The sequence below is a fragment of the Alosa alosa genome, chromosome 20 (assembly GCF_017589495.1).
Source record: "Alosa alosa isolate M-15738 ecotype Scorff River chromosome 20, AALO_Geno_1.1, whole genome shotgun sequence".
Lineage (NCBI taxonomy): Eukaryota > Metazoa > Chordata > Actinopteri > Clupeiformes > Clupeidae > Alosa > Alosa alosa.
The window spans coordinates 27108463-27135943 of NC_063208.1; the positions used below are offsets into that span (position 1 = coordinate 27108463).

Genomic DNA, 27481 nt, shown 5'->3' on the forward strand with positions numbered 1-27481 from the left:
TCCTCAATGGCTGTGCACCACTGTGGATAAGTAAATCTGACAAATGGATGAACATAAATTGAACATCGAGTGTAGTGGAATGTTGCATTGTCACACCTTCGTTTAAAAACATCACATCTCTGTTTAATGTGAGCTACGCCACTCTGGTCTCTGATTGGTGGACCCAGAAAGGCGTCCCTACGATGGACCATGTCCACAGAACTGCCGTGTGAGTGTGTGTGTGCCTGTGTGTGTAGCCTGGCTAATGACCGTCATCCATCTGACTGACATGCTACAGATCTTATCACCCCTGTCAAACTCCTGTTCAGTGGTCAACAACCTATGCCCTAATCTGTCATGCTGTGACTGAAGCTTTAGTAGTATAGTTTCCCACATGGTTTCTGATGCATGGCACAGCACAGCCAGTTGGCCTGTCAGACTGCCTGTGCCAGAGTCTGTACTCTCCTGACCGGGTGAAAACAAATGACAGAGAGAGTGCTACTGTATGTGTAGGATTTTTATTTTAAAACATTAAAAATATCTAGAAAAGAATGTGAAGTAATAACTGTCTTGACATAATATGGAAAATGCCCATGCTTGGTACCCAGATATCCACTAAAGTTAGCAAACTAACCAACTAGCTTCAGATCATTCTCTATAGCAGTGTTACTCATTGCGCGGCTCGTCAAGCTATAATTGGTGGCTCGCATGCAGCGCGAGATTTCGCCCAAGTTGGTTTTACTCATTTTAAGTAGGCCTAAACTGTTCGCCAAAGGCCATCATCTCTGGCCCCAGCTTGATAAAAAACAAAAGTAGGCTCTGATTTAGCCTAGTCTACTGTATGACTTCAACTAGGTGATCTCACTGCCACTTGCAACGCCTTTGAATGCAATCCGCTGCCCAGTTTACCGGCAATGCTACAGCGGACTTAAACTGCCACCTTGTGGCGATAAGTTGTAATACATTTCAGCCGCGTGAATCACGGAAAGCGCGAAGGAAGTGGCCATTTCTAAATGGGACCCACTGTAGGCTATGTGGTAACACAGCCAATATATTTTTTCAAATATGCTTCATAAACATACAATACTGCACTACAAAAACGTAAACACCTGAATTATACTTCTCCCTTCACCTAAACAATGAAGGTGAAAGGAAGTTATTAAGCCTTGGCTGTATATTTAGCTGTATTGGTTGTGTTATTTCTTTTTTTGTGGGATGTCCAATTTATATGTAGAAATGCACATTTGCAAAGGTGACTTAGTATGTTGTCGTAAAAGTGGCTCTCCTTTTGATTTAGCACTGCCAATGTGGCTCTTGTGAAAAAAATAGTGAGGATCACTGCTCTATAGTAATACTACTGCGTACCTAAAGAGATGCTGTATGAAATGGAAAAGTGGAAGGGATGTAATTACAAGACAACTTGAAACATCCGTCTACCAAAAGCATAGTTGCTAACTACGATGCATCTTCCGTGCCTCCGACCTCATTTCCAAGTAAGCAAGTGTGATATTTATCAGTGGAGACCGTTTTCAACACGTTTCATCCAGTCCTTCTAATTGCAGAGTTCGTAGGTGCTAGGCTAGCGCAAGTCAACGGTATGTGCTAGCCTGCCACTAAAAACAGTCTTACCCACTCCAAAGTACACCCAAGGCAAATAAATTATAACGCCAGACTATCGATGTAAATGTCTGTATTGATAGTTTTATTTCTAACATTATTCTATCCTTGCATTTCAACGATCGTGATTACATTTTGAGGGACTAGTGTCTTAGCAGCGGCGGAATTATACTTGCTCCAGTTAGTAGTACTGCGCCAAAAAAAGTAAGCAGTAAAGCACTCCAATGGGGATACCTAGTAGTAGCCTTGGTAATATCAGTCCGCCCGCTGAGATGCAAAATGACTACTACCAACTTCAGGGAACAAAGTATAACCATTGCAACGCTGGCGAGGGTAGTTGTATTTTTACACTATTCTATCAACACAGACATTTACATCGATTGTCTGGAATTTGCCTCGAGTGTCCTTTGGAGTAGGTAAGACTGTTTTTAGTGGCAGGCTAGCACATACCGTTGACTTGCGCTAGCCTAGCACCTGCGAACTCTGGAATTAGAACGACTGGATGAAACGTGTTGAAAACGGTCTCCACTGATAAATATCACACTTGCTTACTTGGAAATGAGGTCCTATGTCCAAAATCCTGAACCACCCCTTTAAATTACACTTCAACGATACAATGTTTTTTTCATTGTATTTCGGTCACATTTTTATTGTTTTTAGATTAGATTCAACTTTATTGTCATTGTGCAGAGTACAAGTACAGACAACAAAATGCAGTTTGTGTCTAACCAGAAGTGCAAAAAAATGCAAAAGTGCAAAAAATGGTTTACATAAATATAAATTAATACATATATGCAGTGTAGTAGCAGTAACATTATAAGAGTAGTAAATATAATCTAGATATATGCAGTGTATTAAAGGAGAACTCCGGCCAATTGTAACACAGAGCTCAGTTCTTTGTTCCTTGTGCCTCTCTGCCGACAGTGTGAAGAGGACACTTGCTGCTATCAACACCCGTAAGGCAGCAGGCCCAGACAACATCCCAAGTCGTGCGCTGAAGGAATGCGCTAAGGAGCTTAAGGATGTCTTCTTCACAGACATCTTTAACACTTCCCTGAAGCAAGCCATCGTCCCATCATGTTTCAAAGCTGCCACCATCATACCTGTGCCGAAGAAAACTGCTCCATCCTGCTTCAATGATTACCGCCCCGTGGCACTGACACTCATCATCATGAAGTGCTTTGAGCGGCTTGTTATGTCGCACATCAAATCCATTCTCCCCCCCACCCTGGACCCCTTCCAGTTTGCATACCGAGCCAAACGGTCCACAGAGGATGCAATCTGCTCTGCCCTCCACCCAGCCCCCCACCCACCTGGAAAAAGAGACTCATATGTGAGATTGCTGTTTATAGACTTCAGTTCTGCATTCAACACCATAATACCACAACAACTCATCTGCAAACTTGACAAACTGGGACTCAGTACCTACCTCTGCAACTGGCTACTGGACTTCCTCTGTCAGAGGCCTCAAGTAGTACGTGTTGGAAACAATATCTCAAGCAGCATCACACTGAGCACGGGGGCCCCTCAAGGCTGCGTGCTCAGTCCGCTACTCTTCACCCTGCTGACGCATGACTGCACTGCAACCTACAGCAACAACCACATAGTGAAATTTGCTGACGACACAACTCTGGTGGGTCTCATCACCAAGGGCGACGGACTCAATACAGGTTGGAGTTCGACCTTCTGACCACGTGGTGCAGGGACAACAACCTCCTGCTGAACGTCAGCAAGACCAAGGAGATTGTTGTTGACTTCTGGAGAGGTCACACCCAACACCTGCCACTGACCATCGACGGTGCTGTGGTGGAGAGAGTGAGCAGCACCAAATTCCTGAGGGTGCACATCAGTGAAGACCTCTCCTGGACCACCAACACTGCATCACTGGCAAAGAAAGCCAGCGCCGCCTCTACTTCCTCTCTGAAACTCAGGCGAGCAAGTGCTCCACCAGCCATCATGACCACATTCTACCGAGGCACCATTGAGAGCATCCTCTCCAGCTGTATCGCTGTGTGGGGCGGAAGCTGCACTGAATACAACAGGAAAGCCCTGCAGCGCATAGTGAACACAGCTGGAAGGATTATTGGTGCTTCACTCCCTCCCTGAAGGACATTTACACCACCCACCTCACCCAAGAAGGCGACCACAATTGTGAGTGATGCAAGTCACCCCCGCTCACAATTTGTTTGATCTACTGCCCTCTGGGAAGAGGTACAGAAGCCTGCGCCCCCGCACCACCAGACTCACCAACAGCTTCATACACCAGGCTGTTAGGATGCTGAACTCTCTCCCCCCTCTCTCGCCTCCACCCTCAGCTACATAACATCCTGGACTTTGGACCCACAATGGCTGCCTTGCACTACTCCACTTGCACTACTCCACTTGCACACTTTGCAACTTGTTGTTGTTGTCCTGTTGTCCTGAAAACACTTCGGAACACACTTCTGCTGCTCTTACATAACTTGCACCACTATGCCACTTGCATACTTAGGTCAAACAGAACTACCTCAGCCATTTATTGGCCTGACTTTTGCACTATTATATTGACTGTCTACTGTATGCACAATTGCACAATTTCAACCCAAATTTTGCTGCTCTCATTTCTTCATTGTATGTGCCTTCTTATTTATTACTTTTTATATTGTTTACCTGAATGTTATGTTTGTCTGTGGACTTAATTGGTAAAATATGTCTCGTCTCCACTGTGGGATAGTGGGAAATGTAATTTCGATCTCTGTATGTCTTGACATGTGAAGAAATTGACAATAAAGCAGACTTGAGTTGATCATGTTCACGGAATACTGTAGGTCGGAAAAAAAAGTGAAAGAAATCAGTGCTGTCTGACGCTGGCTAATGACTAAAGCAGCCAAAGTGCATACGAGCTGTGCTATGAGGGCATGTACTAAACTGTACCTTTGTACGTCCTAACAGACTCAGAATGTCATGACAAGTGCTGTGCAGGCTCCTTACATGACACAACTGTACATGTTTAACCCAATAATTGTGAAGGAACAGTGTAAATCCTGTGTTTGCAGCCAAGGCTGTCAGCCTACCTGTTTCCCTCCATTGCTTCCTGTAGTCTAAAGTTCAACTAAAGTAAACTCATGCCTTTTCCCATTTCCACAGAGACCCAACATGAAGTTTATGTCCAAAGTAATGATTATTCAGCAAAAAATAAGATTGCTCTACCGCACACTGTTGACGTTTACTCGATTTTATTCAGACCGAACAACGCGTTTCGCATACAGCATCCTCAAGTTCGCTCAGGTATGGTCTGAGCTCTCATTATATTTAATTAGCATCATCCCTAGAGGTGGTAACATAGTCAAACAGCTCTTGAGAAGAGAAGCCTTTTGGATAAATGAACTGTCCACTCTTGAACCCGGCGGTATGAATGAATCACAGGACTTAAGCTGTTTTCTGTAAATATGAGTGTTATAGACAATAGGGTATCCATTGGTTAAGCTGTATTTATGGCATTGGGGATACATTGATGATACCTGTGACCTATATGTATTTTTCTACAAAACTCTTTGCTCATGTTGGATTTTTGATGATGCTATTTTTGATGATGCTAATTATGTATATATTTGATAAGAATTGTGTATATATTTGTAACCCCTTCTTAACGGGTGTGTGCACAGGCACTAGTTACAATACATAAAACAATTAATTAAATGGCGCAAACAGGATCCTGAAGGTCTCAGCGGTGGAATGGTGAGCTGGCTGAGATTCCTGAATACCAGTAGGCTAACAATTACAGACAATAAATTCAATTGAATAGCGCGCCTCCACTGTAAAAATACTACACTTACCGTATAGCTCGTGTAGGCCATAGTGTATTCCTACAGAATTTAAATAATCAATGTGAAAATAATAAGACTAGTGGTGGTGAAGGTAGTTAAATGAATTGCCAATACACCCAAAGTATAATGAAATTACATTAATACACAGGATTAGATGTTAAAATCCCTTGTGCCAAAATCCAAGGTAAAAACACATTCAGAAGCCCCTGCTCAAGTTTAACTTTAAAAAGCACACTACCCACAAATCCGCCAACAAATGGTCACAAGCACAATACAAATGGCCCATCCAACAGCAGTAGCCTATATAGTATCGCATGTCATTGGGGTTATCAAGTGGGCACCCTCATTCACCGATGTTTTAGTTAAGTTAGGCCCACGACACCTCATGAAGGCTTAACAGTGAAACCAGCGTCCTGGAGACACTCCCCTCCATGCTGCCACCATATTACCACATTGAAATATCCAATACCCAAAATACTCTTAACCAGGCCCAGGCATGGTCAAGGTTGGCTAGGTTGGTCCGTCCCGTTGATGTGGACTGAACCATAACCATAAAAAACCTTGGCCAACCAACCATCAACCTAGGCACAGCCCATCACAAACACAAAACAAATTAGCCAGTTAGCTTAGCCCGTTAGCTTAGGCCCCATCCCAAACACAAAACAAATTAACCAGTTAGCTTACGCCCCATGCTGCCAAAACCTGTTTTCGTTAAGTTAAAGGTTAAACAGTTAGCTTACCTTAGCTTGCGCCTCAGGAAGGGTAACTTCTCCTTACCCGCAACCAAGTCAAATGAGCCAGTTAGCTTACCTTAGCTTGCGCCCCAGGAAGGGTAACTTCTCCTTACTAGGGTTGGGCGAATGAAGCCCCATGAGGCTTTGGAAGGTTCTTCCTGATTGTATCGTAAATGTTTCGAAGTGTCAAAGCATCGAATACAAAACAGTGACATCTGGTGGTTAGCAGACATAACGGCGGCTCTCATTAGCGATTAAACAATCACAGACAAAGCCACATGCCGACCAAATGGCCCTTTTCTGACACTGGTAAAACAAAGCGGAGAGACAACGTGTTCTGTTCCCTTGTGAGTAAAACTATTAGGCCTACAGTCATTGGAATAAACATTATAGTTTTGATATGCTTCTAATAATTTGAATTGAAAATGTAATGTGCTTGGTTTTAAATAATGCTATGTTTCCATGAACATCTTAAAATGGCCTTGGGAGGGTGGTAGCGTGTTCGTATACCGCACGCGCGACCGTGGTTCAAATCCCGCCATGTTCATAATTGCCATGAGTTAGCATTATTTGATATTGCATGCTTCTCTATTGTGGTTGTGTTTAAGACTTCATTTGATGTTTTGCAAAAACTAATGGCAAAATAACGTAGGCTAATTGCTGTAGATGACCACAGTAGTGTCAGATAACAGAAAACATATAAAGGGCATTGTGAAAACATGGGGCATTGTGTACAATGGGGATTGTGAAGTCCTTGTGTAGGGCTACAATTTTAGAAGGGTGCTTGTGCAACAAAACATATGTGTTGGGGACTTTAAAGGTTTATCGAACCCGTAACGCTTTAGGGGTTTGATACAAGCACCGGTGCCCCTGTGTCAAATGTCCCATTTAAACTTTTCAGTGACGTCCGAAGCTTCGTACGTCATCAGTCACGTGACCTTACAACTTTGATACGCGCTCCGATACATTGTGCCGAAGCAGATTGCTTCGCGGAAGTGATACGAGCTTCGGTGCCTCGGTGTCAGACTTCCCATCCCTACTCCTTACCCACAACCATTCGCTTGCCAGTTCTGCTGCTAAAGACATGTTACTAACCACCTGCCTTAGACTTCGACCACAAATGCCCAATTCAGACAGCAAGCCAATAGCAGATCTGGCCACAAACCCACGTGCACCGATTTCAATAGGCCTTAATCGTGCACTCCAACCTCGCTTAGTTGCCTCCTCTGCTATCTCAGTGTATTTAGCTCTCTTCAGCTCATTGGCCACTTCCACTCTGTCTTCCCAAGGAACAGTGAGTTCAATGAAGTAAACTATCTTCTCTGAATCCGACCATAGAATCACGTCGGGTCGTAGCTTAGTACTCACTATATGTGGAGGTACCGCCATCTGCTGGCCAAGATCAACCTTCATTTCCCAGCCCGCCCCATTTTTCAACTGGCCGGTTTTACACCTGGCCTTCGCAGAACAAGGTTTATCCCCCTGACGTACAAAGTTAATTTGCCTTACCCCTTTGCTAGCTGCTAATGAATTGACTTCTCTCCTTTTATCCTCTATTGCCGCTGCCACACATTTCAATACCTGGTTATGACACCACGTATACCGCCCCTGGGTGAGACTTACCTTGCATCCTGATAGGATATGGTGGAGACTGCCCACACACGAGCAAAGTATGCATTTATCATCCTCACCAAACCATTGACTTAAATTCTTGGGAGATGGGAGCACATCATATGTAGCACCTAACATAAATTTGATCTTACCAGCTTCCATGCCCCATAGATCTTTCCATTTAATCCGCCTTTTTCCACCCCTTCCCAGTTCACCCACTGCCCTTTGTTTTGCCTCTGACACTGCCTTTAGTACATCTTACAGCCTCCTCCTGTCTATGCATTTCCTCCACTACCATTTTCCTCTTTTCTCCTGCAGAAGCCTTACTCCACAAGGGTTTACTTGCACCCACCCCTAGACCCTCCCGCCTGTGCTGCACATGGCCCATTATATCCCTATGCTTCAGTGCTGATTGAGCTTGCTTAACTGCCTGCTCTGGGTTCCACTTCCTCCCTGCATTAACTGTGGGTGCAACTTTCCTCACCACTGGGTCCTTGGACTGAGTAAGAGTCAATTCCAATCACTTAAATTCCTCTGTCAGACTAGATATTGGCAACTCTACAATACCCTTCCCATACAAGGCTACACTGCTTAAGCAGCGTGGGACTCCGAGCCATTTTCTGACAAAGGAGTTGATCATTTTTTCCAACCTCTCTACCTTTGACAGAGGAACTTCATAAACTGTCAATGGCCACATTAGCCGAGGCAACAAACCAAACTGCAAACACCACAGCTTGAGCTTACCTGGCAGCCCCGACTTGTCAATTTTTGCAATACCTTGCCTAGTGACCTGTCTCAAGTCTTCAACCTGTGATTTATCACTAAGGCTTGCATCATACCACCTTCCCAGACTCTTCACTGGTTTCTCCAGAACTGTGGGAATCACCTCCTCATTTATAGCAAACTTCTTATCTGTTACCTTCCCTTTAACAATTGAGAGACTCCTCGACTTACTTCGAGGTTTCACCTTCATTCTGGCCCATTGCAGATTACTATTTAACTTACCCAGCAACCTGTTGGTGCATGGAACGGTTGTCGTCAAGGTTGTCATGTCGTCCATGAAAGCCCGAATCGGGGGGAGGCGTGGCCCTCCCTGCAACTTCTCCCCACCCACTACCCATTTTGAGGCCCTAATGATGACCTCCATTGCCATTGTAAAAGCAAGTGGGGAGATGGTACATCCTGCCATGATTCCTATCTCAAGTTGTTGCCACCCTGTGGTGTAATCAGCTGTAGTAAAACATAATTGAATATCCAGAAAGTATGCTTGTGTGAAGTCGAGGCCATCATGAATGACCGACCCATTACCACGGTAACTAATGACCCAAATGACCTAGAACCTCTTACCCCAAACCACCTCCTCCAGTTGAAAGCAAAACCAGTCATGCCACCAGGACTCTTCCAGAAAGGAGACTTATATTCCCAACGGAGATGGAGACAGGTGCAATACCTAGTTGACCTTTTCTGGCGGAGATGGATAAAAGAATACTTACCCCTCATGCAAGAGAGAAACAAATGGAACAGACCAAGGAGAAACCTTACTGTTGGAGACCTGGTTATGATTGTTGATGACACTGCACCTAGGAACTCTTGGCAGATAGGGCGAGTAGTCAAAGCCTTGCCCGGATCGAAAGGTCTTGTGAGAAGTGTATTTGTGAAGACCAAGACAAACACCCTTGAAAGACCAGTGAGTAAGCTGTGTCTCCTTATGGAAGCAGAACGTTGAAGAAATAAATCTAAAATGACTGGAAATAGCATAACTTTAATTGGCTCCTTTTCGTTGGAAGTAATTGTTCTCCAAGAAGGCTCACAATTAGAGGCCGGTATGTTAGGGCCAATTTATCTTTTTGTTTTAGTTTACTTATTGTCATCTCCCCCTGCTGGTTCTGACAACACAAGCCACGACACACCTGCAGGAAGACTATATAGACTGACAGGAAGTGCGGCCTAGGGAGGTGCTTGATTAGGAAAACGCTAGTCAGCGGGAGAACGAACAGTTTTTTGACCACGCTATTTCACGCTATTTGAGATTCATATTAAGAGTATAGGATAAAGGACCTTCATTTACATTGATCTGCATTCATACACTATCTAGGATAGTTTTCAGTTAGGTTTAGAGGGATAGAGAATCCTATTTAAGTTGAAAGTTTTGGATTATTATTTCTACATTTGAACGTGCATCAAGCATTCCCCTCGTCTGGCTCGCGTGGCGGTCAGAAAAGGAAGGTAAGACAAGCTGCCGATACAAAGTCAAAAAACTAAGGATTCTTGACAAAAAGTCAAACGACGTCAGCCAAGAATTATCGACACAGTTAAGGATACAAAGGAGAAGAAAGCACACGGATTACACGCTGTTTCCTGGACACCTGCGGTACTATAGGAGGGCTGCTGAAGGTGAACGATTCGACGGGTCGTGAGTAACCCACCCGAACTCTGAGTGCTTTATTTGGACAAACAAATAGGAATGTTTGATAAGCTTAGGAGGGGAATTGTGGAAACAGTTTTGCTGCAGTCTGTGCTTTGAATGGAAGAGTAGCATTTAGGCATTGAAACATTATTTGTTTGTTAATTTTTTATTGTGTCGCTAATTCAGTGTTTGGAAAACGTGTAGATTAAACAGCTCGCGCAGTGAAGTGCGAATGAAATGTAGTGGTGGCCGTGATCTTGTGCTAGCCTATTTAAGTGAGGAAAACGAAACGAAATTCGAACGCATTCTTCACTTGTGCTGCGTGAACCACGACGCATTTAAAAGCATATCACTAAAATAATACTGTTAAAAAACTAACTCAAACATTGTCAATGGCAACTATGGACACCTCTGCAGAAAGAGAGCAGTGTGTGAAGGAACTAAGGAAAGCCAGAAAGGGCAAACTGGCAACATGCACACGCAAAATGAATGAACTGAAAAAGCTGATACAGGACAATAATGTTGAAGCTGTGAAACAAGGTTTAAAAGCATTTGAATCACTTTGTGCAGAATTTAGCTATGCTCACGACTCTGTGCAAAATGTACTTAATGAGAAAGAAAAGAAAACAGATAAAGTTGAATGGTATGAACCAAGAGTGAAACCGTTTGAAGATTTCTTGAAAGAGGTAGAGGAATGGGAGGCTTCCACTGAAACAGAGACAGATGTAGTGGGCCTACAAGAGTCACCCACAGAAGGAAATCTAGAGCCGGCTGAATCAGTTGCATCCGAATCTGTACCTGTTCAGATACCAGAACCAACAGATCCACAAATGCTGATTAATCCACAGGACAGCATCTCTAATGCAAGCTCATCAAACTCATCTTCAGTGTCATCTGCACACCGGAAAGCTCTGGCAGACAGAGCCGCACTGCTGTCACGTAAGGAAGCGTTGAGAGCAAAGCACGCCCTTGAGCAAGAGAGACTGATTTTGGATTCAAAGATTGAGCATACAGAACTTGAAGCAAATATATCAGCATCCAATGCAAGAATAAAAGTCCTAGAAAGCTTTAAGGCAACATCAGGTTTCCCTTCCCAATCAGAAGATGGCATGAACTCCTATTTGGAAAGCCATAGACCATCTTTACCCCCATTCAGACCACAAAAGTCTCCTGTTGAGTTTGCAAAGATATCTACAGTCCCTAAAACACCACTCCAAACAATCCTTCAACAGCCACGACCACTGAAATATGTTGAAGCTAACCAACCAGTTACAATCCCCAAGTACCCAGCCTCAACTCCAAAGCCCCCTGTCAGAATTTCAGAGTCACCATTGGCAACAAGGCCAAAGCAAGAGAGGCTATCTCAAAAACATAGTAAGCAAAATCCCAATACTGTTAACCCAGACTATGATGGTCTGTCTACAGTGATGCAAAGACAGAATGAAATTGTTGATCTTCTTGTACTACAGCATAAACATGCTTTATTGCCAGTTAGAGAAATACCTGTCTTTTATGGTGACCCATTAAGTTTTAAGACCTTCATGCGTGCGTTTGAATACAGCATTGAAGACAAAACGGAAAGCAATCAAGATCGGCTGTACTATCTTGAGCAGTACACTGCAGGCCAGCCCAGAGAACTAGTCCGCAGCTGTTTTCACATGAGTCCCTCAAGAGGATATTCTGAAGCTAAGAGACTTCTTAAAGAAAACTTTGGAGATGACTTGAAAGTGACAATGGCCTACATGGAGAAGGCCCTAAAATGGACAAACGTCAAGTCTGATGACGGCAAAGAGCTTCAGAGCTATGCACTGTATCTCCGTGGCTGCTGCAATGCGATGCAAGAACTACAGATCATGGAAGAGTTGGATCTGCCCTCTAACATGAAGTTGATTTTATCAAAACTGCCCTATAAGCTGAAAGAGAAATGGAGATCCACTGCGTGTGACATCTTGGAAAGAACAGGTCACAGGGCCATATTCCACGACCTGGTTGCATTCATGGAAAAGCAAGCAAAGATTCTGCTAGATCCTTTATTTGGTGACATACAAGACGTCACTAAGACCAAAAGTGCAACCATTTCAAGACAGCCAAGCAGACTAAAGAGTAGAGGCAGTAGCTTTGCAACGACAATAGCTGTAGTTACTGATGATTGCAACATCAAGACATGCTCTAATGACCACACCTTCAAGGAAGAACATATGTATGACACCACCTGTGCATTCTGTGAAGCTAAACACTACTTAAGAGATTGTCAAAAGTTAAGAGCACAGCCACATGGTGCCATAGTAGAGTTCCTCAAGACAAAAGGTTTCTGTTTTGGATGTCTTTTGAGAGGCCATATGAGCAAGGACTGCAAGAGAAGGATGACATGTGAGAGATGTCATGGGAGGCACCCCACCATCTTGCATATGGATAAAGTGAAAACCACTGAATCTGCAACCAGACAGAAGGAAACCTCAGTTAACAGTGCTCATGTTGCCCTCAGAGCTGGGAAAGGAACCGGGGCAGGTAAAGAGTGTGCTCTGTCTATAGTGCCAGTGCAGGTTAAAGTCACAAAAGGAAGTACATCTGTGTTCACCTATGCTTTCCTCGATCCGGGGAGCTCGGGGACGTTCTGTACGGAGAGACTTCAAAGACAGTTAAACGCTAGAGGCCGTAAGACTGAAATTCTCCTACGGACGATGGGACAGGATAAGACTGTCTCAAGTTATGAGCTTTCTGGGCTAGTGATAGGCAATCTGGAAGGGAACATTTTCATAGAACTCCCTAAGGTCTACACTCATGATACTATCCCAGTGACTAAAGAGAACATGGCAACACAGAAGGACATCTCTAGGTGGTCATACTTAAAAGAAGTAAAGCTGCATGAGATTGATGCCAACATTGACCTCCTTATTGGAGCAAACGCCCAAGAGTCCTTGAACCATGGCAGATCATCAACAGTGAAGACAACGGACCTTATGCAGTGAAGACAGTTTTTGGATGGGTGATTAATGGACCACTCAACCCTTGCACAGCTGAGGAGACATTCAGAGTGCCAACTCTTATCGCAAACCGCATCTCCATGACAGAGCTGAAAGACCTCTTGGTACAGCAGTACAACTTTGATTTTCCGGAAAGAAATTACGATGAAAAGAAAGAAATGTCTGCAGAAGATCAGAGATTTATGCAGATTGCACAAAGCTCTGTAACACACAAGGATGGTCATTACTACATGTCACTACCACTGCGTGACGGACAGGTCGTTATGCCGAGCAACCGCGACATAGCAAAGCAGCGTGCTCTGAACCTGATCAGAAAGTTTAAGTCAGACCCATCTTATGAACTGGAATACAAGAACTTCATGAATGATGTGATCCAGAAAGGCTATGCTGAGATGGTACCACAAGACAGGCTTCAGAGACAAGATGGCAAAGTGTGGTACATACCCCATCATGCTGTGTATCACAAACAAAAGAAAACCCTCAGAGTGGTATTTGATTGCTCATCAACTTACAAGCTTGCATCACTCAACGGTGAACTCCTACAAGGACCTGACTTGACAAACTCTCTCCTCGCCGTTCTACTAAGATTCCGTCAGGAGCCCATTGCTATGATGGCAGATATTGAGGGGATGTTTCATCAAGTGCGCGTTCACCAGGATGAAAGAGATCTGCTGAGATTCCTGTGGTGGCCAGATGGCGATACAACAGAGAACCTAGAAGAGTACCGGATGACTGTCCACTTGTTTGGCGCAATATCCTCTCCTACATGTGCGAACTTTGCACTCCGCAAGACAGCAGATGACTACAGTCATAAATATGATGCGGAGGTGAGCAGAACTGTTAAAAACAATTTTTATGTCGATGATTGTCTCAAGTCAGTGGCAACAGACAAACAAGCCATAACCCTCTGCAAAGACCTCAGACACCTATGCTCTCAGGGTGGATTCAAGCTTACAAAGTGGATTTCCAACAGCCAGCTCTGTACTTGCTTCCATTCCTGATGAGTACAAGGCAAAAGCAAATAAAAGTACTTGACCTGACAGAGAGAAGCTTCCCGCTAGAAGGAGCCCTAGGAGTCCAGTAGAACATTGAAAGGGACACCTTCACTTTCCGAGTCGCTGTTAAGGACAGACCCCTGACACGCCGAGGTATACTATCCATCGTCAGTTCAGTTTATGACCCCTTAGGATTCCTGTCACCATTTGTCTTGAAAGCCAAACAGATTCTCCAAGAGCTCTGTAAAGCCGTGTGGATGGATGACCGCGATACCTGAGCTGTTCCTCACACCATGGCAGAAGTGGCTTGCTGACTTGGATCAGCTGTCTGAATTCCAGATTGATAGATGCCTGAAGCCTAAGAATTTTGGCTGGATTGAAAAGGCACAGTTACACCACTGCTGTGATGCAAGTGAACATGGTTATGGCAGTGCAAGCTATCTTAGACTTACCAATAGGATAGGAAACATCCATGTTGCATTCATACTGGGGAAATCCAGAGTAATACCATTGAAGCAAATGACAATCCCCCGATTGGAGCTTGCCTCAGCAACGCTAGCAGCCAGGATGGATAAACTTTAAAAGTCAGAGTTGGAGATCGAAAGGAGAGGTCTCAATATTTTGGACTGACAGCGAGTCTGTGCTGAAATATATCAAAAATGAAACCAGAAGATTCAAAACCTATGTTGCCAATAGGATTTCAGAGATCCGAGACTTGTCAGATAAACACCAGTGGAGGTACATCAGCTCTAAAGAAAACCCTGCTGATGACGCTTCACGAGGTTTGAGCATAGAACATTTTTTGAAGTCCAAAAGATGGACCCAAGGTCCGGAATTCTTACTGAAACCAGACACTGAATGGCCAGGTGCTTTGGAAAGTCTTACACCCATCTCTCCAAATGACCCGGAGCTAAAAAAGGAAGTGTATGTGAACAGTCTGACCATAGAACAGAAGAGCCCACTTGGCAAATTCATTGAGTATTACTCATGCTGGAACAGACTCAAGCGAGCTGTAGCTTGGATGCTTAGATTAAGGGCACTTCTACAAGAACTTAGATTGAAATCAATCAAGACTGACTCGGAGCAGAAACAAACCTCAAGCAAACTATCTAAAGACAAACACGGTCGTCTCACCCAGACTCTGACAAAAATACTCACTGTAGAAGACCTGCAGGGGGCAGAGAAGTGCATTATTCGCTTTGAACAGGAAAGAGCCTTCCGGCAGGAAATGAAATCACTTCGACATGGACGACCATATGCCAAAACCAGTTCTCTCCGTAAGCTGGACCCAATCCTGGATCAGGATATCCTAAGAGTAGGTGGTAGGCTCAACAAAATGGCCTTGAAAAATGAATTGAAGAACCCGATAATTTTACCAAAAGAGTCTCACATCTCTGAGCTGATCCTCCAACAAATTCACCAGCAGGTTGGCCACTCGGGAGGAATCACATGCTCTCAAGCTCCATGAAAGATTCTGGCTACCTTGTGCTAATGCCATGGCCAGGAAGATAATAAAAAGGTGCATTTTCTGTCGAGATATCAGGCCAAAGTTGAACAGCAAAAGATGGCTGATTTACCTCAGGATCATTTACAGTGGGCATCGCTTTCAAATGACCACTTCATTCGCGCATTACGCGGCGTGAAGCAGCGTGAAGCTTTAGTACCACTTTCAGCCACTGTGCGTCGCTCTGCCTGCCGTCCCTTACATAATTGTTGCCGAGAGTAATCCCAGCCTACGAATTCAATAACAAAATAAATCATGCATAATTAAACATTACCTAGATTTAGGCTACTAAACGGTGGTAACGAAAATCGAAATTGAAATTTGCTGTCTACATTATTGTCAGTGTTGGGGTTAACGCAACTACGCAAATCAAAACAGTGGTGTGATAATTGAGCCAGTAGAGAAATAACTGTTCAGAATTAATCTGTAGCCTTGGGTAGGCTTCTGCAGAAAACAATGTTGTTGCCGATTTAATACTATCTGGTGACGTTTTTAACAGGCTACGCAATAGAGGCTTAGACAACTATGACCCACGTTTTGGTTTCGTAAATTAATTTGCCCTACTTCTTGACTGCAATGTAGTCAATTGACTGCTTGACATGTCATTTTTATTTTTCTGTACAATAAACAAATACATCTGCTTTATGCCGCAGAATTACATTAATATTTGGCTGACTGCAGACGCGCCACTTCCCTCCCCATATTCCAAGATTAAGATAGTATGAAGTGCTTTTTGTATAGGCTACTATCATAAAAAAATAGTTAAAACGAATAGCTATTTGCAATTTGACAAAACACTGGTCCTCAGTTTGCGAATCACGGGACGATATGAGCCTGTTGCATTTAGTTAGATGTCCGAAGTCAATGATAATGTTTGAAAACCACTGGCTCGTAATCACAATAATTTAACACACGACAGTTGGATAACCGACTTCATCATGTCCCCATGCCTACATTTTTGTGAGTAGCATAGAGATCGTTAAAAACAATAAAGTATGGCTCTCCGCTTGGGACATCGAAAACTTATATTTTTAATAGACTACCGTCGAAGATGCTGACTTGCAAAAGCCTCGATAACACGCTATCTCCACTATCATCAGTCATGCCCCTTGATCAAAGTGGGGAATGAAATAAAAGTTTGAGAACCACTGGCTTAACAAGTTACCTACAGTCCAGAACACAGAATCTGTTGCAATATTCTGATGATCAGCGATGATATCGGCAAATGTTTGTTTTCCAAAGTAAGAATTTCACTTCACCATGCACCTTCGACAATACCTGGCCTACCTGGTATCATTACAAACATTATTCTGTGTCCTAAAACTGGCATATTTTATGGCATTGTGTCATGTAAGTTCGTTGCAAAATCTAGAGAAATGTGTGAGGTGGTCAGCGGGGGACAATTGAGACACACATTGGATTGTGTTATTACTTGAACATTCCACACTATCCACAGCTGTGATAGGCCTATCAGGGGCAGGAGGATTACTGTCAGCGCAGGCTTTATATAAAATTCTTCAACAGAAGGCCTCGAATGTTGTCTTGTTTGTGGGGCTTTGCTTCGGCTTCTGTAATTTCGGCTTCATTGAAAATGAGGGCTTCCCTCAATGACCCTCCGAGAATAAATAAAGGTTGAATGAATGAATGAATGCAGGCTTGCCCAAAATAAAGGCATGTGGTTTGCGCAGCCTACAGTAAATAACAGACCCGCCAGAATGTGCGTTATGATGCTTTTTTACGAGGAAGATGTTTTTGGTACCCTACGCACACTGCATGTTCTTAAATAACAATGATCATCAGTAATATTCGACCATTCATTTGGGTAAATGGGCAAGCGTGACCACTTTGATTGGCTGATGATTGTAACGCGGGCATGATTCCAAACACCTCCCTTTCACGATGATGAGTGACAGGTGACAGGTCTCAGAATGCGTCGCTTACACAAGGACGGAAGATGATGAATAACTGGGGGTCGTAGGCTATTCACAAAGGCTTTTATCTTACTACTAGGAGTAGGCTACTCCTAAATTGCACTTAAAGATTTTAGATTGGAGTTTTCTCTTAAAAGTTATTCACAAAGCCTTTCAGACAACTTCTAAACTAGGAGTGAGTCTTCGTGGCTATGGATGACGTCATTACTCATGCACAAGCTTGACTGAAGTGACCACCTTGATTGGCTGACGATTGTAACGCGGGAATTCCAAACACCTCTCTTCCGATGATGACTGACAGGTGACAGGTCGGAGAATGCGCGGCGCTTACACAAGTAGTCGCGAAGGACGGAAGATGATTAATAACTGAATAAAAAGGCCTAGCCTAAATGAATAAAGAGTAAGGCAAAACAAATAGCTTAGTAGCCTAATGAAACATAGGCCTATGGATTAATTCAGTAGCCTACCTTTGCAACATTATTAAATTAATCTGTCACCATATCCCTAGGCTACGTTTGCAAAGAAGAGAACATTTTAATTTGATTCACAATGAAACGTTACATTTCATTTACATGTTAACAATGAGTAGTTTTGGTTGTTGTTGGTGGCATTATTGCATCCCTTTTATGAATGCAAAATTGTTCCCTCGCGATTGGAAGCTCCTGTTGCACATAGGCTACGCATTTCAAAACATCGCAATGTAAAATGCCACAAAAAAGCTGTTTATGAATAGGTCTTAGTGAGTTAGGAGTCCTCTCGACTTAAGCTGTCCCAGACTTAGGTGCTACTTTTAGGTCTAAAATGCTTTGTGAATTACTTTTGTGAAAAATTAGAGTCCTAAAGTTAGGAGTGACACTCCCAATATTTTTAGGAGTTGCTCCTAAATTCGCCAGTTAGAGCTACTTTTAGCCTTAAAATTCTTTTGTGAATACGGCCCCTGAATAAAAAAGGCCTAGCCTAAATGAATCAAGGCAAAACAAATAGCCTAGTAGCCTAATGAAACATAATGGATTGATGTAGTATCTTTGTAACATTATTAAATTATTCTGTTACTATGCCTACGTTTGCAAAAAGAGAACATTTTAATTTGATTCACAATAATGTTACATTTAATTTACATGTTGACAATGATTAGCCTAATTTTGGTTGTTGTTGGCGGCGTTATTGCATGTTAGTTATGCCTACAATGCAAAATTGTTTCCTCACGATTGGAAGCTCCTGTAGCTGCATAGGATTTCAAAACCGCAGGTTTGTGATATAGGTCTGTGAGTAAGGAGTCCTCTTGACTTCTTTTAAGCTGTCAGAGGTGGGAAGGTGGGATTTTTTGGGGGCAGGGCCGGATTAACTGGACACAATTGTCTGATGGCCCCCCTTCCCCCCAGCCAACATGAATCGGGTGGTTAGTTAATAGGCCTATCGTGGAAGATTTTTCCTGCCATCTAAGGCACGAAGATCTGTGAGGCCAAGCCTCACCAAGTAGCTTGTTTGTTTACAACTAACATTCCATTTAATTAAACTGCTTTATAGGCTATGCCGAAATCGTTTTCAACATTTTGAATATTAATGTGGGGTGAATTGAAATGTTCTCAAAGTAGCCTTATGGCTGAAAGCTGCTTGGGATCCCCCCCCGTCAAGCAATATAACCATACAAACGCGCTTCCTGCACTCATTGTTTCAAAAGGAGTCATTTTGGCTTTGTCAGAACTGAAGAGCTGTGGACGGCATGGCATGGTATGCCCAATGAAAATAAATTAACGCAACGCAACACAACACAGACCCCGCTTCTCTCGCGTCAGTCACTGACATGAACGAAACACAGAACCCGCTTCTCTCACGGCAGTCACTGACAGTAACCTAGAATAAAAAACACTTCCCCATGACAAAGACATTGTAAAACACTGAAAGTTAATATTTTGTCACTAGCAACATACATCTGTCCTTTGTCAAATGTATTATGTTCCAAGTAGCCTATGCGTAATTCTGCTTCATAAAGTTGAACAAATACATTTGCTTATTTCACAGAAAAATATAAATAGCCAGTCTACAGTGCAGAGTTGGTAAGTTATGGTAGGCCAACTTGCAATGAACATACAAACAGGGGAAATTATTTCTCTTGCAGCTGAGTAGCCTCAGGTGCGCATCGCACATAAGGTCAACATGCAAGCCAATGAATCGCGGCTCTCCACGACAATCGCTACCGTTAAACTTAAATAGGTTAACATCACTGTAAGTTCGCCTTCAAGCAAGGAAAACGATGATTTGAAGACATCTGTTTCGTTGGAAGGGCAACACAGAGACAGGCCAGATGGCAGGGCTGTTATGAGAGTATTAAAATATGGGATATTCTACGGTAAAACATTAACACGGCAAGACAGCGGGGAAAGTTAAAATACGTGATAAACACAAAAAAAGTTGGCATGCATTGTTTCGGTCCCCGTGCACAGGGATTATTTGTCATACTATTAATCACATATGATTATTTGTGAAATTGTGCAAACAGGCTAACACATTTGAAAAGGAAGGACTGGTAGCATGCAAGCTCACTGGAAAGATTGATTTAAGAACGTTATCACAAAGTGTGTGGCTGTGGCGCGGGCGGAAGACAATTGGCAGGAGGGTCATGTCTTTTAACAATTCTGTCGGAGGGTCATTGAACAATTTCTAGCAGGCAAGAGAGGGTCATGCAACTTCCAACTGAAGCACTCAAAATTTCTCCGGTGGCCCCTTCAATAAATACCGACCAGTCCCTAGATTGCTGCTGGGCTATATGTCTTGGTTCTGTTAACAACTCATTGTCAAACGATAGCCTATCTCATGTTGCATCCATTACAAACAAACATGCAATGTGAACGCCTGGGATTGGGGAGAGCACTAAATGATCTACTGAATAAGCACGAAGTCAAACCTTTAAATGAAAAACACTCTTTAATAATCCAAAAATAAAACCGCTAATGAAGGAAACTTGTGACCATCAAAAATCGTTTATCGCTTGTAACTCCGCGATACCAGGACGTAACAGGAAGGCATTTGGCTGAGCAACGGAGGTTAATATGCTCCATGTTTTGTCCAAATGATAACTGTCTATCATCGCTGCACTCGAGAAAACCGAATGTTTCATTCGCCCCTCGCTTTCAATCGTCCCCGTTGTACCTACTCAAAACGCAGATAGAACCGTATTATTCTAAGGTAGCTAAATAGCTGCTCAGCATGATTCATGCCCAATTAATTCCCCCTGTTAAAGTGTTCGCCTTTGTAGTTTGGTTTCGTGGATAGCCTATGATAAACGGCTTATGGCCAAATATGTGAAAACGTTAAAATACAGTAGGCGATAAACCCGAAAAAAGTTGACAGTGATTTTTCATAATCACTTTGGAGGGTCATAGAAAAATGTATTGCTGGCGAGGGAGGGTCACGCCTTTTTGACTAATGCTCCCAAAACTCCTCCTCGTAGCCCCTTAAATAAATAACGAACAGTCCCTAATGAAGTAAACTTGTGACCATCAAAAATCGTTTATCGCCTGTAACTCCGTGATAACAGGACGTAACAGGAAGGCATTTGGCTGAGCAACGGAGGTTAATACTCTATATTTTGTCCAAATGATGTCTGTCTATCATCGTTGCACTCGGAGAAAACCAGAATGTTTAATTTGTCCTGCGTCTCTACGGCTGCAAACGGGATTCACTCGTAGTTAACCAAATATTTCTTTATTAGGGCAGGGCAGGCATATTTCTGGCTATTACATTATTTCTAAACCAGTCTGCTAAAGTCTGTAGTGAAGTCTGTGTAGGGTTTTCCAGGCTCCATTTCTTTTTACGAGACACCCTGCTCACTTGTGCCATCTACCGGTTGTTTGGGTTGTTGCAGTGTCTCACTGGAAAAATACAAATTAAAGTCGCGTGATACCGCGTGATCCCACGCGCGGACCGCGAGTGAAGCTGGCCAAGTCGAAGCACTGCCCACTGTATCTCCAGACGAACCACCATTTACTCACGTGGGGGTCGATTACTTCGGTCCTATCGAAGTGAAGAGGGGCCGATCCCAGGTAAAGCGCTATGGAGTAATATTCACCTGTCTAGTTTGCAGAGCAGTACACCTAGAAGTGGCGAGCTACTTAAACACAGACTCTTGTATCAACGCCTTGCGTAGATTCCTCTGCCATAGAGGACCAGTGTCGAGCATCAGATCTGACCATGGCACCAACTTTATTGGAGCCAACCGAGAGTTACTGGAAGCCTTGAAGGGAATTGATCACACTAAAATTCAGCATATGCTACTGAAGGATGGCGTGACGTGGTCTTTCAATCCTCCCTCAGGCGCACATCATGGTGGAGTTTGGGAGAGATTGATTCGTCTAGTCAAGAAGATTCCCTATTCAGTTTTGAAAGAACAACAGTTAGATGATGAAGCTCTCCAAACAGCCCTGTGTGAAGTCGAGGCCATCATGAATGACCGACCCATTACCACGGTAACTAATGACCCAAATGACCTAGAACCTCTTACCCCAAACCGCCTCCTCCAGTTGAAAGCAAAACCAGTCATGCCACCAGGACTCTTCCAGAAAGGAGACTTATATTCCCAACGGAGATGGAAAAGGATAGTTGACCTTTTCTGGCAGAGATGGATAAAAGAATACTTACCCCTCATGCAAGAGAGAAACAAATGGAACAGACCAAGGAGAAACCTTACTGTTGGAGACCTGGTTATGATTGTTGATGACACTGCACCTAGGAACTCTTGGCAGCTGGGGGCGAGTAGTCAAAGCCTTGCCCGGATCGAAGGTCTTGTGGAGAAGTGTATTTGTGAAGACCAAGACAAACACCCTTGAAACACCAGTGAGTAAGCTGTGTCTCCTTATGGAAGCAGAACGCTGAAGAAATAAATCTAAAAGGACTGGAAATAGCATAACTTTATTTGGCTCCTTTTCATTTAAGTAATTGTTCTCCAAGAAGGCTCACAATTAGAGGCCGGTATGTTAGGGCCAATTTATCTTTTGTTTTAGTTTACTTATTGTCATCTCCCCTGCTGGTTCTGACAACACAAGCCACGACACACCTGCAGGAAGACTATATAGACTGACAGGAAGTGCGGCCTAGGGAGGTGCTTGATTAGGAAAACGCTAGTCAGCGGGAGAACGAACAGTTTTTGACCACGCTATTTCACGCTATTTGAGATTCATATTAAGAGTATAGGATAAAGGACCTTCATTTACATTGATCTGCATTCATACACTATCTAGGATAGTTTTCAGTTAGGTTTAGAGGGATAGAGAATCCTATTTAAGTTGAAAGTTTTGGATTATTATTTCTACATTTGAACGTGCATCAAGCATTCCCCTCGTCTGGCTCGCGTGGCGGTCAGAAAAGGACGGGAAGACAAGCTGCCGATACACTAGGCTTTTAATGCTACCTGGGATTCTGAAATAATCAAAGGCCTCCCACAACAGACTATGCGGCACAGACCCAAAAGCATTAGCCAAATCCAAGAACACAACGTGCAGGTCTCTCTTCTCACGCTTTGCTAATTGAATTTGGTGCCAAATCATGCTGGTACGCTCTAAGCACCTGGAGAAGCCAGGAATTCCAGCTTTTTGCACCGTGGTATCAATTAGTTTATTCCTCTCAAGGTAATTTGTCAGTCTCCGTGCCACCACACTGAAGAAAACCTTCCCTTCAACATTCAGGAGACTAATTGGCCTAAATTGATTAATCTCCACTCGTCCCCTTTCTTTGGGAATAAATATTCCCCCAGCCCTCCGCCAAGCCTTGGGAATACTCTGCTTTTTCCAAACTATCTTCATTAATTGCCATAAAAATCTTAAAACATCTGGTGCATTCTTATACAACCGGTAGGGCACTCCATTAGGTCCCGGGGCTGAAGAGGCCCTTGCACGCTTTTATTACTTGCACCTCTTTCCACCTTGGTGGACTATCGTCGATTGGCTACTTAATTCACCAATAGGTGGGATATCAGCAGGAAGTACCATCTCTCTGAACCTCTCCCCATCTTTGTGCACTCCCTCTAAATACTCCTCAAGCTTCTGCTTAGGTTCCAAAAGACTACCACTCTTCAGCATTACGAATAAAGACTTAACATAAAAATATAATAATCAAATAGCCACGTAATAAAAGTGACAACCCAATAGCTGAGAAATGTCAGCGAGCGAACAATTCACTCAAGGGGAAAACCGAACGTTAACAATTGGTAACGTTAAAGGTTAAGCTAAACAGACACCAGTGTGGAAGACAATACAATATACACAACTCAAGTTAAATCACAAGAATATACCAATCGCAACAATATTATTAATCATATATAATCAAATAAAACCCTAACCCCCCGCAAGCGCTGGCCGTTATAGCTCGGTGGTGCACAGGACGGCAGCTCTCTGAGCTGCAGGCAGGACAGCAACCGCTGAACGGCTCTCCAACTCGCCGGTGATCCAAGCAGAGACGAGAACGTGTGTGTGTGTGTCAGTGTAAGTGCAGTTGACGTTACTCACGACCGATCACTCAGAACCGGGAGATTCCGCTTAGTCCTGACTCAGAGGAATGGGAGGCGGCTGTGTCCCAGCTAGCCGAGGATGCGACTCAGGTGGAGGATGTTGCTGCAGTCAGCCGCAAAATAGCACTGACAAATAGCTAGCGGAAAGTCTGACCAGCACTTGACCGGTAACTTAAAAGATAAGGAGTAAACAAGTACGATGCGCCGATGTTACGGAGTAAGTGGGCCTATATGAACTTGTCCAATGGTCTCCACAAACTACAGGCAGCAAAGTATCCTCTCTCTCTCCAGTCAATTTTACAGGTGCTTACATATTGTATAGATATCTTTGAGGATGTGGTCTGTCTTTAATTGTCTGTTAATTGTTAATTGTATTTAACTGTTTATGGGAATATTGGATATTGGCATTTAAAATGGACGTTACAAACATCTGGTCATGTGACTAGAAGGTAATTAAGACACACCTGGGAGCTCAGACCATACCTGAGCGAACCTGAGGACGCTGTATGCGAAACGCGTTGTTCGCTCTGAATAAAATCGAGTAAACGTCAACAGTGTGTGGTAGAGCAATCTTATTTTTTGCTATTTAAGTATTGTTCCTGCAATCTACCTGCACCTAACCAGGCTGTGCATGGATCTTGGTTACATTTGTAATGAGGATTCAGCATTGCAATGTTTCTATATTAATATCATTGACTGTAACTACAGTACATGGATGCTCCAAATGAGAGCTGCAGCTGCACGCTGCTGAACGGAATATGAAGGACTAAAGATAACAGGATGAATAAAGAACCCTGGATAACGGAACCTTGTTTTATATCATTTACTTTTTTAACTGCTGCCCTTATATTATGCTTTTATTTGTTGCTTCCTGTGTAGGGTTTGTAAGCTCCTCCTCATTATCAGTCATCCAAACTCAGACACCATCTTTGGGTTATGGGTGGTTGTGGGTCATCTGTGGACAACAGGCTACAGACAGAATATTGCGTTTTCCCACTGACTTCGATTCTAACTGCCCAGCATTCGTTACAAGCCACTCAGGGTCAAACGCCTGGGCAGTGACCTTTGAGTAGCGCACTGACAGAAGGTCACGAAAACAAACATTCCTCATGCACAAAGCCAGGGGGTCCACAAAGGGCATCTATCTTTCTGGATACTACTGTAATCTCTGATGGACTGGGTATCAGAGATCACACCTATAATGTAATGGCACATGACAGCGGGTATCTGTCCCTATATCTCTACTAGGCCTACCATATATCTGACATTATCTACAGAGACCTCTGAGAATTATATATACAGTGAAAGGGCTTTATAATATCTGGACGTTGATAGCAGTGATGTATATACTCTATAGGTTGTTATTGATAGTCAGAGAGTGTATTACATTGTATTTACTTTTTGATCGTTTCTTGAATTTTGATGAAAAGTTTATCAAAACAAAACAATATGAAATGAGAGCACAGAAGAAAGAGATTGTTTTATTTTGAAAACTATACCAATCAAAAAACTAGACAGTGAGAGAGAGAGATTGCAGTTGCTCTTTCTATAGAAAAGTTCAGGATGAGTTCATAGGCTTGATGAATGTTGAAGGTGCACTCCAGTTGTGGTAACGCAGCCATGCTGCAGTGAGGCAGCTGGAGGTGGGAGAGGATGGATGAGCATGCCCAGACATTTCTCAGGAAGCTTAAGAAAGCCTTTGTGTAATGGTGGTGTAAACAATGATGCTCACAATGGGGTTGGTTTGAAGGGGTGTTTGATTAATGCATCTTATGCATGGGCATGTTTCAGTGTGTGTGTGTGTGTGTGATCCTGTATGTATGTGTAGGCATGCTCTTGTGTTTCTGTGTGTGTGTGTGGGGGGATAATGGCGAATGTGATTGAAGAATGTGAAACTAATTAACCGACAGACCCCTGTTTAATCAAGCATGCTTCAATACTGCATTAGACACACACACACACAAACACACACACTGATAACTGTTGCCAGTGACAGCCATTTAGCCAAAGACATGGCTCTTTTCACCTCTGATATGTCTTTGTTACACTGGTTGTGTTTGCATTCATGTAAGGAGAATAAGAATATCCAAAAGCGAATTATTTAGCAAATGAAATCTCTCTCTTTCTCTCTTCATTTGTGTGTGTGTGTGCATGTCTGCACATTTGTGTTTGTGTGTGTAAAATTGTGTGTTTTGATTGCGTTTTCAGAACAGGTCGAGAGCAAATCTACTGAATATTAGCACTGGACCGTGAAACAGTTACAGTGGGCAATTATATGCCATGGTGAGGCGTGGAAACTCTTTTTGAAAGAGAAAAAAAGAGGGTAAAATAATAATAATAATAACTTCAAATATTAAGAAATTAAATACATCTTCAGCCTTTGCATGTATGTGTGGGTGTGGATGTTTGTATGCATAGTGTGCAATGTCTCCAGTATGAACTATGTTTTACAGTGTTGATGAACAGTATGCATGTTCATCATAAGCACTGTGTTTGTCATGTTTACTCATGGGCACATTTTTGCCCAAGACACTATATCTTCACCCTGGAGTTAAATGTTTCCTTCCACTGACCTGACAGAAGACTCTGAGATCGGTCAAAAAGATTGCATGTGGGATACTTGGTTATCTGCTGACAGCTGAATAATCAGTGGTGTTGCAGTGCAGAATCACCTGGACCTCATTGGTATTATCCCCCATCTCTATGCCTGAGGAAGTGAAAAGATTGCCTCCCTGGTATCAGGTCATTTTGCCAGATTTGTGGGGGTAGGGGAGAGAAGCAATGTTATTTACTTTAATGCAATTTTATTTATTTTTTTGCTGGACTTTTTTTCGTTTGCTGGACTTTTTTGCTGGACTTTTTTTGCTGGACGTCATATCTCTGCCATGAAAGCAATCTACAAACTTTGCCAGAACTTGGATTGACTTTTTTCTCGATCGATTTAAACGTGCAAAGGGTGGGAGGTGGTGGTGAACGTGGGGTCAAAAATGTAAATATGGTACTAACGGAAGATCATTTATGTAATCTCCTCTATCTCCCTCACAATCACGCTCACACATTTCCATCTTGTTTCGTTTCACTTCACCCTCCTCTCATTCCTCCATGTCTGCAGAGAGATGTCGGCTCTCTCCGCTGTTCATTTGAAAAAGGCCATTGTCCTCTTTGTGGAGTATAGAAATTGTCAGCCTGCGATTAAAATGCTAAAATGCTCATTAAATCGCTCACTTTTGTAGCTTGCGCTGATTTTTTGGAGCACCGCACTGAATCACCCACCACTGCTGTGCCTGTGAGAGCAGCAAAATGAGACGGACAGAAAAAAAAATCCACTTCCTTTGAAATCTATCCCATAATATTCAGCCTCTGTCCTTTGCAATCAGATCACCAAATGCCCTGCACCCAAGGGTAGCCAGG

The 27481-nt window shown here is 43.2% G+C and overlaps 1 long non-coding RNA gene across 1 annotated transcript; it reads right to left on the reverse strand.

The window, feature by feature from the left end:
• Positions 1 to 8736: 8736 nt before the first annotated feature.
• On the reverse strand, positions 8737 to 23110 carry LOC125285769. The gene is made up of 3 exons (XR_007192058.1): positions 22957 to 23110; positions 22173 to 22177; positions 8737 to 9013 (listed from the first exon to the last, which is right to left on the reverse strand). It is a non-coding gene; the product is annotated as an uncharacterized LOC125285769 (long non-coding RNA).
• Positions 23111 to 27481: the final 4371 nt, after the last annotated feature.